The 13537-nt window shown below is 40.7% G+C and overlaps 1 protein-coding gene across 1 annotated transcript in view; it reads right to left on the reverse strand.

Moving 5' to 3' along the window:
* Positions 1-13537, reverse strand: part of blk (BLK proto-oncogene, Src family tyrosine kinase) — a 244730-nt gene that overhangs the window by 155431 nt on the left and 75762 nt on the right. The window contains exon 2 of the mRNA XM_051924437.1: positions 12696-12798. The gene's annotated coding sequence lies outside the window, so the exon portion shown is untranslated. The remainder of the gene's footprint in view (positions 1-12695; positions 12799-13537) is intronic.

Consider the following 13537-nt stretch of genomic DNA (forward strand, 5'->3'; position numbering starts at 1 on the left):
TGATTATGCATCCATCAGTCAGGATTTGGCCCAGAAGTTGATTGACAGCCTGCCAGGGTGAATTGCAGAAGTCTTGAAAAAGAAAGAAGGGTCAACATTGCAAATACACAATGGGAGGTCTTAAAATCGAGAGTCCACCTTATGAGAAGGATTTAGCAGTCAAAGTGGACTCTAAGCTATCGACTTCCCGACAGTGTCCTGAAGCCATTAAGAAGGCTAACAGAATGTCAGGTTATATAGCGCCTTGATGTGTGCAGTACAAGTCACAGGAGGTTCTGCTCAGTCTTTATAACACACTGGTGAGGCCTCATCTGGAGTACTGGGTGCAGTTTTGGTCTCCAGGCTACAAAAAGGACATAACAGCACTAGAAAAGGTCCAGAGAAGAGCGACTAGGCTGATTAGAGGACTACAGGGGATGAGTTAAGAGGAAAGATTAAAGGAGCTGAGCCTTTACAGTTTAAGCAGAAGAAGATTAAGAGGAGACCTGAGCTGAGAGAAGTGTTTAAAATTATGAAGTGAATTACTCCAGCGGATCGAGGTGGTGACTTTAAAATGAGTTCATCAAGAGCATGGGGACACAGCTGGAAACTTATTAAGGGTAAATGTCACACAAACATTATGAATTTTTTCTTTACACAAAGAACGATAGACACTTGGAATAAGCAACCAAGTAGTGTGGTAGACAGTAAGACGTTGGGGACTTTCAAAACTCGACTTGATGTTTTTTTGGAAGAATTAAGTGGACAGGACTGATGAGCTTTGTTGGGCTGAATGGCCTGTTCTCATCCAGATTGTTCCAATGTTCTAACAGAATGTCAGGTTATATAGCGCCCTAATGTGTAGGGACTTGGGCAGGTTTGTGGCAGATGAAACTGAATGTCAGTAAATGTAAAGTATTGTGGATAGGGAGTGGAAATGTTAGGTTTAGGTACACAATGGGAGGTCTTAAAATCAAAGTACACCTTATGAGAAGGATATCGGAGTCGCAGTGGATGCGTCACTATCAACTGGCAGACAGTGTTCAGAAGCCGTTAAGAAGGCTAAGATAATGTCAGGTTATATAGCGCCCTGATGTGTAGGGGCTTGGCTAGATTTGTGGCAGATGAAATTTAATGTCAGCAAATGTAAAAGTATTACACATAGGAATTAAAAATGTGAGATTTGAGGACACAAAGGCAGGACTGGCAAGCTTTGTTGGGCTGAATGGCTTGTTCTCGTCTCCATTGTTCTAATGTTCTAATTGCTATTGGAGCCAGGCCTTGCGTTGGATAAAGCAGTAACTCTTGCTACTCAGATAGAAGCAGCTACAGATCAAGCTAAAATCATTACTACGCGCTCCAGCATCACGCCAGCACAGATGGTGCAGCATAAACATAGGGACAGCGACAGGTACCTGCTACTATTATGTCTGCTAATTCTGCTAAGGGGAAAATGTGCTTTCAATGTGGATCACAGTCACACCTGAATAACTCAGTTATCTGCCCTGCCACAAAAACCTCTTGTAGGTGTTACAAAAAGACTGGCCATTTTTCTAAAGTGGGTCGCTTTGCCCAACAGTATTATCCACTGGTTTCACCACCCGACTCCACGTTTTTTCTTTGTCCATCTCATTGGCATCTTTGTCTGGCTACAGTCAGTCAAATTTTCACTTATTTATTTAAGGCCACTTAGCATGTTCCTGTATCTTGGGTACAAAGAACTGACTGATGTTTAAATTAGAAATTAGGAAGGATGTACGTAAGCCAGGATAGCTAAAAACGTTGATTTGCTTAATGAAGTGAGGAAAGCAAATTCTGTAGGGGAACAGAAGCACATGGATGCTTGCATCCTGCCATGCTGCTACCGTACTGTAAACCTAGCCTCAGAGCTCCATACACGCACACACACACTGATTAAACTCCATGACCTGCTCAAGCAGCCTTCATTTTGTGGAGCATTGCCTGTAGGGTGCACTCGTGTGTGTGTTTGTGGAAGTGGGTTTTTCAGCTACAAAGCATAACACGCAGTATAAATAAGGAATCAGATATCCTGCTACTCTAATGGGCCTTTCTCAGCAGAATTCATCACTAAATGTCACGTGGGGTCATCTTTATCAATAGCGCCTGACGACCCCGACTCTCTTGATTCACTGACACAATGTTTTACTTGTGTTTCTTAATGGATGAGTAGTAATTTTGTCAAATTAAATAAGGAGAAAGCAGAAATTTTAGTGATTGGCAAAAATGGATATAATGAGGTTATTAGAAATAAACTTCTGTTAGGCTTAAAAGTCAAGACAGAGGTAAAGAATTTAGGGGTAATTATTGACTCTGACATTAATTTTAAATCACATATTAATCAGATTGCTAGGACAGCATTTTTTTGCTTAAGAAATAAAACAAAAGTTAGACCTCTTATAACATTGCAAGATGCTGAGAAATGAGTTCAGGCTTTTGTTTTCAGTCGGCTTGATTACTGTAATGCACTCCTCTCAGGACCACCCAAAAAAAGACATCAATCAGTTACAACAAGTGCAGAATGCAGCTGCTAGAATCTTAACTAGGAAAAGAAAATCTAAGCACATCACCCCAGTCTTAGCGTCACTACACTGGTTACCGGTGCCGTTTAGAATTGACTTTAAAATACTGCTGATGGTTTACAAAGCTTTCAATAATCTGCTCCATCTTATATTTCAAAATGCCTCTCACCTTACACTCCAAATCGTAACCTCAGATCTTCAAATGAGGGTCTGCTTAGAATTCCAAGAGCTAAACTTAAATGAAATGGTGAGGCGGGCGGCCTTCTGCTGTTAGGCACCTAAAATCTGGAATAGCTGACCGATAGAAATTCTCCAAGGTGATACGGTGGAGGACTTTAATAAACTGCTAAAAACTCATTACTTTAACATGGCTTTCTCATAGCTTCATTTTAGTTTAATCCTGATGCTCTGTATATTCAATTAATTATCATTATTATTCATGGTGGCTCCAAAATCCATACTAACCCCTATTTTCTCTTCTGTTCTTTTCCTGGTTTTCTATGGTGGTCAAGCTGCATCACCACCACCTGATCAAAGCACCGTGATGTCCCTCCATTGATGGATTAAAGGCCAGAAGTCCACATGACCGTCAGCAGCTTCTTGCTTCTTCTTTTTTCTTCAGGTCTTGCAGCAGCTTCATTGGCTCCCGATTAAGTTTCGAATTGATTTTAAAATTCTGCTATTAGCATTTAAGGCCATTCATAACCTCGCCCCTCCATATCTGTCCAACCTTCTTTATGTTGCCATTCCCTCCCGTAACCTTAGGTCCTCTTCCTCCATCCATCTGGCCGTCACTCTCGCCTGTCTAACCTCCATGGGGAGTGGAGCATTCTGCTCCCTAGCTCTGGAATTCATTACCTACCGAGCTTAGAAATATCAAATCATTTTCAACCTTCAAATGTAAACTTAAAACGCATCTGTTTAAAATGGCTTTTTTCTTTATGATTACAGTGGCTTTGTTTGGTTTTAATTTTTATATTTTCTGATGTTTTAAGATGTTTATAATGTGTCTTTTTATTTATTTATTGTTTGTTTGTTTGGTGTCCTTGAGTTCTCAGAATGGTGCCTTGTATAAATAAAATGTATTATTATTATTATTATTATTATTATTATTATTGTTAATGTTCTTCCATGTGAATCCTGCACACCTTGAGGACTGATTGAGGTCAGTTAATGTGAGGTAGAATGCCTAGAGGGGGCTGGGTGGTCTCGTGGCCTCGGAACCCCTGCAGATTTTTTCTTCAGCATTCTGGAGTTTTTATTTTGTTTTATCTGTCATCCCTGGTGCCATCAGACCTTACTTTTATTTGTTGGAGGCAGAGTGGTGGATCTGAGTCTAGGGATCTGAACTGGCAATTGGAAGATTGGAAGATAAAATGCCAAAAGGGACTCTGCTCTGTTGGGCCCTTGAGCAAGGCCCTTAACCTGCAGTTGCTAAGTGCTTTGAGTAGTGAGAAAAGCGCTATATAAATGCAAAGAATTCTTATTATCTTAATTAATGTTCCCGGGTGGCACGGTGGCACAGTGGAAAGCGCTGCTGTCTCGCAGTAAGGAGACCTGGGTTCGCTTTCCGGGTCCTCCCTGCGTGGAGTTTGCATGTTCTCCCCGTGTCTGTGTGGGTTTCCTCCCACAGTCCAAAGACACGCAGGTTAGGTGCATTGGCAATTCTAAATTGTCCCTAGTGTGTGCTTGGTGTGTGTGTGTGTGTATGTGTGTGCGCCCTGCGGTGGGCTGGCGTCCTGCCCGGGGTTTGTTTCCTGCCTTGCTCCCTGTGTTGGCTGGGATTGGCTCCAGCAGACCCCCGTGACCCTGTAATTAGGATATAGCGGGTTGGATAATGGATGGATAATTAATGTTCCCTGATTTTAATTCTTATTTATTTTTGTCTTTTTTTCTCTTTTTTCATCATGTAAAGCACTTTGAGCTCCATCATTTGTATGAAAATGTGCTATAGAAATAAATATTGTTGTTGTTGTCTAACCTAAGACATCTGCTATTAAAAATAAGTTGCCTAATTGAAACAATGCAATGGTCAAACTTCAATATTTAACATAACCTAAACTTCTCAAACTTGCACAATCCAATCCTGGGGTGCTGGAGCCCACCTCAGCACCATCAGATACAAGGGAGCAGAATGGAACACTAAACAATACAATTTATTTTTGTATAGCCCAAAATCACGCAAGAAGTGTCGCAATGGGCTCTAATAGGCCCTGCCTTTTTCATAGCTTTACTCACTCTATCTATCTATCTATCTATCTATCTATCTATCTATCTATCTATCTATCTATCTATCTATTATATAGTGCCTTTCACATCTATCTATCTATCTATCTATCTATCTATCTATCTATCTATCTATCTATCTATCTAGTGCCTTTACTCACTCTATCTATCTATCTATCTATCTATCTATCTATCTATCTATCTATTATATAGTGCCTTTCATATCTATCTATCTATCTATCTATCTATCTATCTATCTATCTATCTATCTATCTATTATATAGTGCCTTTCATATCTATCTATCTATCTATTATATAGTGCCTTTCACATCTATCTATCTATCTATCTATCTATCTATCTATCTATCTATCTATCTATCTATCTATCTAATGCCTTTACTCACTCACTCTATCTATCTATCTATCTATCTATCTATCTATCTATCTATCTATCTATCTATCTATCTATCTATTATATAGTGCCTTTCACATCTATCTATCTATCTATCTATCTATCTATCTATCTATCTATCTATCTATCTATCTATCTATCTAGTGCCTTTACTCACTCTATCTATCTATCTATCTATCTATCTATCTATCTATCTATCTATCTATCTATCTATCTATCTATCTAGTGCCTTTACTCACTCTATCTATCTATCTATCTATCTATCTATCTATCTATCTATCTATCTATCTATCTATCTATCTAGTGCCTTTACTCACTCTATCTATCTAACTATCTATCTATCTATCTATTATATAGTGCCTTTCACATCTATCTATCTATCTATCTATCTATCTATCTATCTATCTATCTATCTATCTATCTATCTATCTATCTATCTATCTATCTATCTATCTAGTGCCTTTACTCACTCTATCTATCTATCTATCTATCTATCTATCTATCTATCTATCTATCTATCTATCTATCTATCTATCTATCTATTATATAGTGCCTTTCATATCTATCTATCTATCTATCTATCTATCTATCTATCTATCTATCTATCTATCTATCTATCTATCTATCTATTATATAGTGCCTTTCACATCTATCTATCTATCTATCTATCTATCTATCTATCTATCTAGTGCCTTTACTCACTCTATCTATCTATCTATCTATCTATCTATCTATCTATCTATCTATCTATTATATAGTGCCTTTCATATCTATCTATCTATCTATCTATCTATCCCCTTCCTGTTTCGCTGTCGCTGTGCATGCTGGGTGGTTGTTTCGCGTGTTTGCGAGTGTGCCTCTTGGTGGACGCGGTGCGGTGAGTGTGGTTTTTCTTTTTTCTTCTGATATTCTCTTTTCTTATTTCTATCTTTCTTTGGTGTAAACTGATAAAACTTGTTTTGTACTGAGTGGCTTAGGCCACGGCAGCCGTAATGGCTGCGAATCTTGAGCGTCTAAGCCGCCGCCATGGGATTAAACTTTTATCGGAGGAGTTTGTCCCTTTCGAGGCGGGGGTGTTGGCGGTAGGTGAAGTGGTAGGCTGTGAGAATATCAAGTCGGCTTCACGAATGAGCGGGTCTATCGTTGCTTTCCTGAGCTCTGTGGATTTAGTTCCCATTGTGGTTGAGAAGGGAGTTGTTATAAATGGCTCCTTTGTACAGGTTTCCCTTTTAGCCATCCCGTCACGCAGAGTGACAATTTCGAATGCGCCGCCATTTCTCAAGAACGAAATTTTAGCAAAAGAGTTGGAGCGGCATGGACGTTTAGTTTCAAAAATTCGACATATTCCTTTAGGCTGTAAATCGCCGGATTTAAAACATGTCTTGTCTTTTAGGAGACTTGTTTATATGATTTTAAACAGAATGGATGATGAATTAAATGTGGCTATGAAGTTTAGAGTGGAAGGTTTTGATTATGTGATTTTCGTCACTTCGAACGAAATGAAATGTTTTGGGTGCGGGAGTGAAGCCCATTTAATTAAACAGTGTCCTGAGAGACAACATGGGCACAAGAAAACTGACCATGCAGACAAAGAAAAAGAGGGGCAGGAAGTGGAAGGTCGTCAGGTAGTGGCTGATGGCGCAGAGGCGCAGGGTGTTAAGAACATAACTACCCTTAGATCTGAAGGGCTGGAGGATCAGGTGCCTCCCAGGGATGAGCCGAATGAAGGCGGTAGTGAGACTGTAGGTCAGACAGCAGCTGTAGCAGAAAGTGTGTGGGGAGACATAGATATGGACGAGGGAGGCAGCAACGAGCCTGAGGAAAAAGGTGAATTTAAACGTCCTACTCAAAAGAGGCAAGGTGAAAGAGAAGAGCGGGCACGTAAGAAACTTGTTTTAAGTCAGGGCTCGGGGTCATTGGAGAGGACCCCGCCTATGGTCCTTGTCAGGATTAATGTTCCCGTCTTCGCGGAGACGGTCGATGACGGTTCAATTGCAGGGAATGTCGGGGAAGAGACCGATGACGGTAATATCTCTGATGGGTCTGCTGCCTCGGAGCCCCCAGAGTTAAAAGCCAGGGGGGGTTACAGCGCTCAGAGTGTAAAAGATTTTTTGGTGAACACCGCCGGTAAAAAGGGGGTGGACGTGGCTGAGTTTTTCCCAGACATTGAGCTCTTTATATCGTCAGTCCGCGGGTTGCGGCGGGACAAAGCAACCTCCGCGATGTTTGATGTTAAAGAGCTCGTGAGGCTCAAGAATTTAACCAGTAAACTGAGGAAACAGTCTAATTTAAACACCTCCTAATGGCTAAGCCCCCTGTTAAATCCACTCCACAGTATTTGTGGTGGTCCCTGTGTTTCATTTTGTGTTCATCTATATATTCAGGTATCATGGCAAGTGTACACATAGGAACCCTAAATATTAACGGGGGGAGAAGTCCTGATAAGAGGGTCGCACTGTTTGATTTTATAAGACAATAAGATTGGAATGTCACCTTTCTACAAGAAACTCACATTGATGAGCAAAATCAGTGGGAGTGGAGCAGGGATTGGAAAGGGGACATTTTTTTTAGCAATGGGACAAATGTTAGTGCTGGAGTGGCCATTTTATTTCTTGGTGGGCTGCAAGTAGAAGTCTGCAGGACTGATGAGTTGGTGAAAGGGAGACTCTTGAAAGTGACAGTAAAACTTCAAGGCAGTGTTGTCATTTTTATTAACGTGTACGCCCCGAATGAGGGTGAGGAGAGGCTCCAGTTCTTTAACAAATTAAGAGATCTTTTATCAAAGTGTGACCCTGAGGAAGTGGTGGTGTTAGGTGGGGATTTTAATTGTACACTTGACTCAAGGATGGATAGAAACAATGGACTGGAACCGCACCCTCGCTCAGCGCGAGCTCTGGGAAAAATAATTAAGGACTTTGGGCTGGAAGATGTGTGGAGGTCTAAAAATGGGGCCTGTTGGCAATACACATGGGGGAGGACGAGTGGAAACACGATCTCAATGGCGAGACTCGATCATTTTTACAGTTTGAAGCACCTGTTAGGGTTATTTAAAGTGTGCTCTATTGTGCCTACTGGATTCTCCGATCACAGTCTGGTGTGTTGTTCACTTCTTTTTAACGTGTACAGACCCCGTAGTCCATACTGGCATTTTAACACACTCCTCCTCAAAGATCAGAACTTTAAAGAGTTATTTGTTCTTTTCTGGGGAGGTTGGAAGGCTATGAAGAAGGAGTTCACCAGCTTACAACAGTGGTGGGAGGTTGGGAAGAGTCACATCAGGGCTTTGTGTCAGGAGTATACCAGAAATGTCACCCAAGTATTGCGGTCAGAAATGGCAGCTCTGGAAAATCAAATAGCTGAGCTTCAACAACAACTAGAGGAGGGTCCAAATGAGCAGCTGCAGGCGAGCCTGACTACTGATAAACTGGGGTTGGCCCACCTGCTTGAGACCAGAGCTCAGGGGGCTTAAGTGAGGGCCCGCTTTCAGCGGTTGACTGAGATGGATGCACCAACGCAGTACTTTTTTGGTTTGGAGAAGAAAAACTCACAGAGTAAACTCTTACATTGTATAAGAACACCTGATGGCAGAGAGACACAAGAGCCAAGTGAAATAAGGCAGGTGGTCCGCAAATTTTATGAACGTTTGTTTGCTGCAGATGGAGATGGTGGCAGTGAAGACCAACAGGCCTTTTTGCAGGACTTACCACAGCTTCCCAATGCAGACGTGGTAGATCTAAATAGTGAAGTGACCTTCGCAGAACTCACCACAGCCCTGGGACAGCTGAATACAGGGAAGGTCCCGGGAATCGATGGCATTCCAGTGGAATTTTACAAAGAGTTCTGGGATGTCATTGGTCTGGACTTGCTAGAAGTGTTTCGGTGGAGTTTCAGAAATGGTTTGTTACCTCAAAGCTGCCGTAGAGCTGTGATCACGCTGCTGCCGAAGAAGGGAGACTTGTGTCTCATTAAGAACTGGCGGCCAGTGTCTCTCTTATGCGCAGACTATAAAGTTCTCTCTAAAGCCTTAGCCAACAGGATGGTCCAGGTTTTGGGGAGACTGGTGCATCCTGATCAGAATTACTGCGTGGCTGGCAGGTCCATTTTTAATAACATTTTTTTAATTCGGGACATTTTAGCTGCTGCAAAACTGTTTGGTTTTCGGACTGGTCTTATATTTCTTGACCAGGAAAAAGCTTTTGATAGGGTCAGTCACTCTTTTTTATGGAATACCATGAAGGCTTTTGGGTTTGGGGAGTCTTTTATTAATTATATTCAATTACTTTATAGTGACATTTCTGGTATAATTAAGGTCAATGGTGGTTTGTGCGCACCCTTCAGCGTCAGAAGAGGAGTCAGACAGGGCTGCTCTTTGTCCGGTATGTTGTATGCTCTGGCGTTAGAACCTTTCCTGGTGTACCTGAGGAAGGTGCTGACTGGTCTCACCATCCCCAACTGCAACATGGACCCTGTGAAAGTCACGGCTTATGCTGATGATCTCGCAGTTGTCATCAAAGACCAGAAGGATTTGGACAAACTAACGAACTGTCTGCGAAATTACAGTAAAGCGTCTTCGGCCAAAATTAACTGGAATAAAAGCAGTGCAGTGCTGGTTGGGAACTGGACAGGATGTAGTCCTCCTCGACTGGAAGGGGGTCTGCAGTGGACCACTGGGGGTTTCCTGTACTTGGGAGTCCATCTCGGAGATGACCACTACATCCAAAAGAACTGAGAGGGTCTGTTGGACAAGGTTACAGCTCGGCTCGCTAAGTGGAAGTGGATACTACCTCAGTTATCCTATAGAGGACGGATGCTGGTAATTAATAACCTGGTGACCTCCAGCCTGTGGCACAAATGTATTTGTCTGCAACCTCCACCTGTGCTTGTTCAGCAGATACAAGAAGCAATCATGGATTTCTTTTGGAATGGTACCCATTGGATACGGAAGGGCGTTGTATTCTTGCCGTTGGATGAAGGCGGACAAGGACTTATTGACATTACCAGCAGGATTGCTGCTTTCCGCCTTCAGACCATTCAGAAACTGCTGTACCCTGTTGAGCAGAGCCAGTGGATGAACTTGGCCGTACTTTTCTTTAAACAGGCCAGGCATATGGGACTTGGTAAAAGTTTACTGCTCTGCCATTTTGATAAGATCGGGACTTTACATGTGTCAGAGTTTTATAAAAGCCTTCTAGCAGCGTGGCAACTGCTGTCGATCAAAAAGGACTGTGATGAACCTTCCTCTTTTTGGGTCCTTAATGAACCGCTGCTCTACAATCCTGCTGTTGGCACTGCTACTGGACTTTCTGAAAACTTTATTCATCATTTTATTATACATAGAATAACCACAATAAAGGATATAATTGACTGGGAAAATTACACTTGGAAAAGTGCACAAGTGGTAGCAGAGGAGACAGGAGTGCACTCAGTGCGCCTCATGGAGAAGTTTCTGTGTCGGATACAATCATCACTGGACAGGGAATCCATGACACTCCTGCACAGAATGTTCACCTCACGATTGAAACCAAATGATGAAACACCTTTTCCAACGCTTACTGTATCTCCAGCTGTTGAACTGAGGGACAGTGAGACCGATGTTTTAACATTACGTTCTCTTGAGGCGTTATCTCTGCCTACGGTGCCAGGGAAGCAGCTCTATAGGATCTGCGTGAAGGTGAACAACCTGGAACAGCTGAGGACACGTAGACACGACACACCTTGGAGAGACAAACTCGGAGCCCCTCAAGGACTGAACCCCGCCTGGAGGTCGTTGTACAAGCCACCTTTGGCCAGTAGGGTGGGAGACCTGCAGTGGAGGTTGGTGCATGGGATACTAGCGGTGAACTCCTTCTTATCGATTATATGTCCGGGGGTTTCTGATTGCTGTCCTTTCTGTGGTCTGAGGGAAACAGTGTTTCATGCTTTTATGTACTGTGAGAGACTCAAGAGCTTCTTTAGTGTTATAGAAATAATAGTAGAAGGGCTGGGGGTCCCGTATAATAGCATGGTGTTTGTGTTTGGGGTGAAAATTACAAGACAAACAAGAGAAAATATGAACTTAATTAATTTTATTATCGGACAAGCTAAACTGTCAATATGGAAGACACGTAAAAACAAAATTACTGGGAGTGGGATTGAAGACGTTGTTGTTTTTTTTAGAAAAGTGTGTGAAAGTAGAATATTAGTGGATTTTAATTTTTATAAGTCTACAAATAATTTAGCACAGTTTAAAGAAGTGTGGTGCATAAATAATGTACTTTGTAAATGTGATGAAGATTATGATTTACAATTTGTGCTCTGATTTTGGTGTTTTGTTTTTTACTTATTTATAACTTTGGGATAATAAAGAATATGAAGGATAAGTGGGATTGGAGGGTGGAAACAATGGGAGGGATTAGATAAATATATATATAGATTTTATTCTAAAGAACAATTTGAGTATGTAATGTTTAGAAACTGAATATTCATAAATAGGAATGTGTGTATATGTTTTCTGTTAGACTTAAGATTGAGTTTGGTTTACTGTTATGATTTATTTTCTGTGTTTATTAAATAAAGTTTGTTTTAAAAAAAAAAAATCTATCTATCTATTATATAGTGCCTTTCATATCTATCTATCTATCTATCTATCTATCTATCTATCTATCTATTATATAGTGCCTTTCATATCTATCTATCTATCTATCTATCTATCTATCTATCTATCTATCTATCTATCTATCTATCTATCTATCTATCTATCTATCTATTATATAGTGCCTTTCATATCTATCTATCTATCTATCTATCTATCTATCTATCTATCTATCTATCTATCTATCTATCTATCTATCTATCTATTATATAGTGCCTTTCATATCTATCTATCTATCTATCTATCTATCTATCTATCTATCTATCTATCTATTATATAGTGCCTTTCATATCTATCTATCTATCTATCTATCTATCTATCTATCTATCTATCTATCTATCTATCTATCTATCTATCTATCTATTATATAGTGCCTTTCATTATCTATCTATCTATCTATCTATCTATCTATCTATCTATCTATCTATCTATCTATCTATCTATCTATCTATCTATCTGTCTGTCTGTCTATCTAAGAATGGCTCTAACACTTCTCAAAAACCACATGTGTTTAATGTATTTTGTACTCTGTCTTTGTCTTTTTGCCTTTGTATTGCATGTAAAGCACCATCTGAAATCATTCATTCATTAATTTAGTTGATCCATGGTAACCACATCTTAAAAACAGATCTTTTAATAAACCACTTCTTAAGTGCCTTGACTACTTTCCACTATTCTTGGTGCAAGGCACTATATAAAATATGGCTCGACTGGTAGAGTGATTGAAATCAATTTGGGGTTTTACCCAACTCCTTACACAGGTCAGCTTATTATTGATTAGCTGTCACTCAAGGTAAATGACCACCAAAACCTCAAGACACCCCCAGGTGCTACAGTGAACAACCAGCAGCAGACAGAAGCAGTCTCATCATGAAGAGCTCCACCAAGACATCCCTGCAAGCCTCACCTGACAACACTCTTCTTGTTTCCCAGGTTGTAATCTCTCTCTCTCTTCCAGATTAATTCAAGATGTCCTTCATGGATGGCAAGTAGTCAGTCAAAGTTCACAGCTGGAAGGAAAAGACATGAAACATGAATGTTCCAGGTGCATTGAATTGTGGCCGTGCCTTAATGTCTCTTGCCTGGTCCTTCTTAAGCCAATTATGGTCACCTACTTGGGACTCAGATTTAGAAAATCTCCATTGGTTTGTGCCAGAACGTTACTGTCTTGCATGTAACCGAATTTTGGTGTTCACAGCTCGCCTGCTACATCCCTAAACCATACATATGAGTACAATATGGGATACAATCTGTGACTCCAAACTGGACAAAAACGATCACCTTGGTGGAGATGTGGATCCAAGTTCCCATTTAAACCAACCAAGATAGATACGTGGGGCAGTTGTTCAATATTGAAGATCAATAGAATCCAACATGCTAACTGCTTTACAATGCAGGTGGTGCATTATCGTGTCATAATTTAAAATGTATCAAGCAAATCGTCGATTGCTTTTTTATTATGGTACGTAATTTTCATGTCAGTTTAAAATTCGTGTTGCATTTGAATTCCTGTCCATAGATTGCATGTCTTAAGCTAAACGCGAAGCAAACGTATCACATTTCACTTACCGGCTGCTGTGTGCGTTTTGCATTTCGATTCAAACAACTCAGATTTGCCGTCTGTCTGAGAACACATCAACGCAGCAAGAGCTCCGACTAACCCTAGAAGTGTTTGAGGCTGCTTTCAGCCATTTTTAGCCAATGCGCTAATCCTGCCAAAATGAAATGTAATCAACTGACCAATCAGAG

This window comes from Erpetoichthys calabaricus, chromosome 3 (genome assembly GCF_900747795.2).
Source record: "Erpetoichthys calabaricus chromosome 3, fErpCal1.3, whole genome shotgun sequence".
Taxonomy (NCBI): Eukaryota; Metazoa; Chordata; class Cladistia; order Polypteriformes; family Polypteridae; genus Erpetoichthys; species Erpetoichthys calabaricus.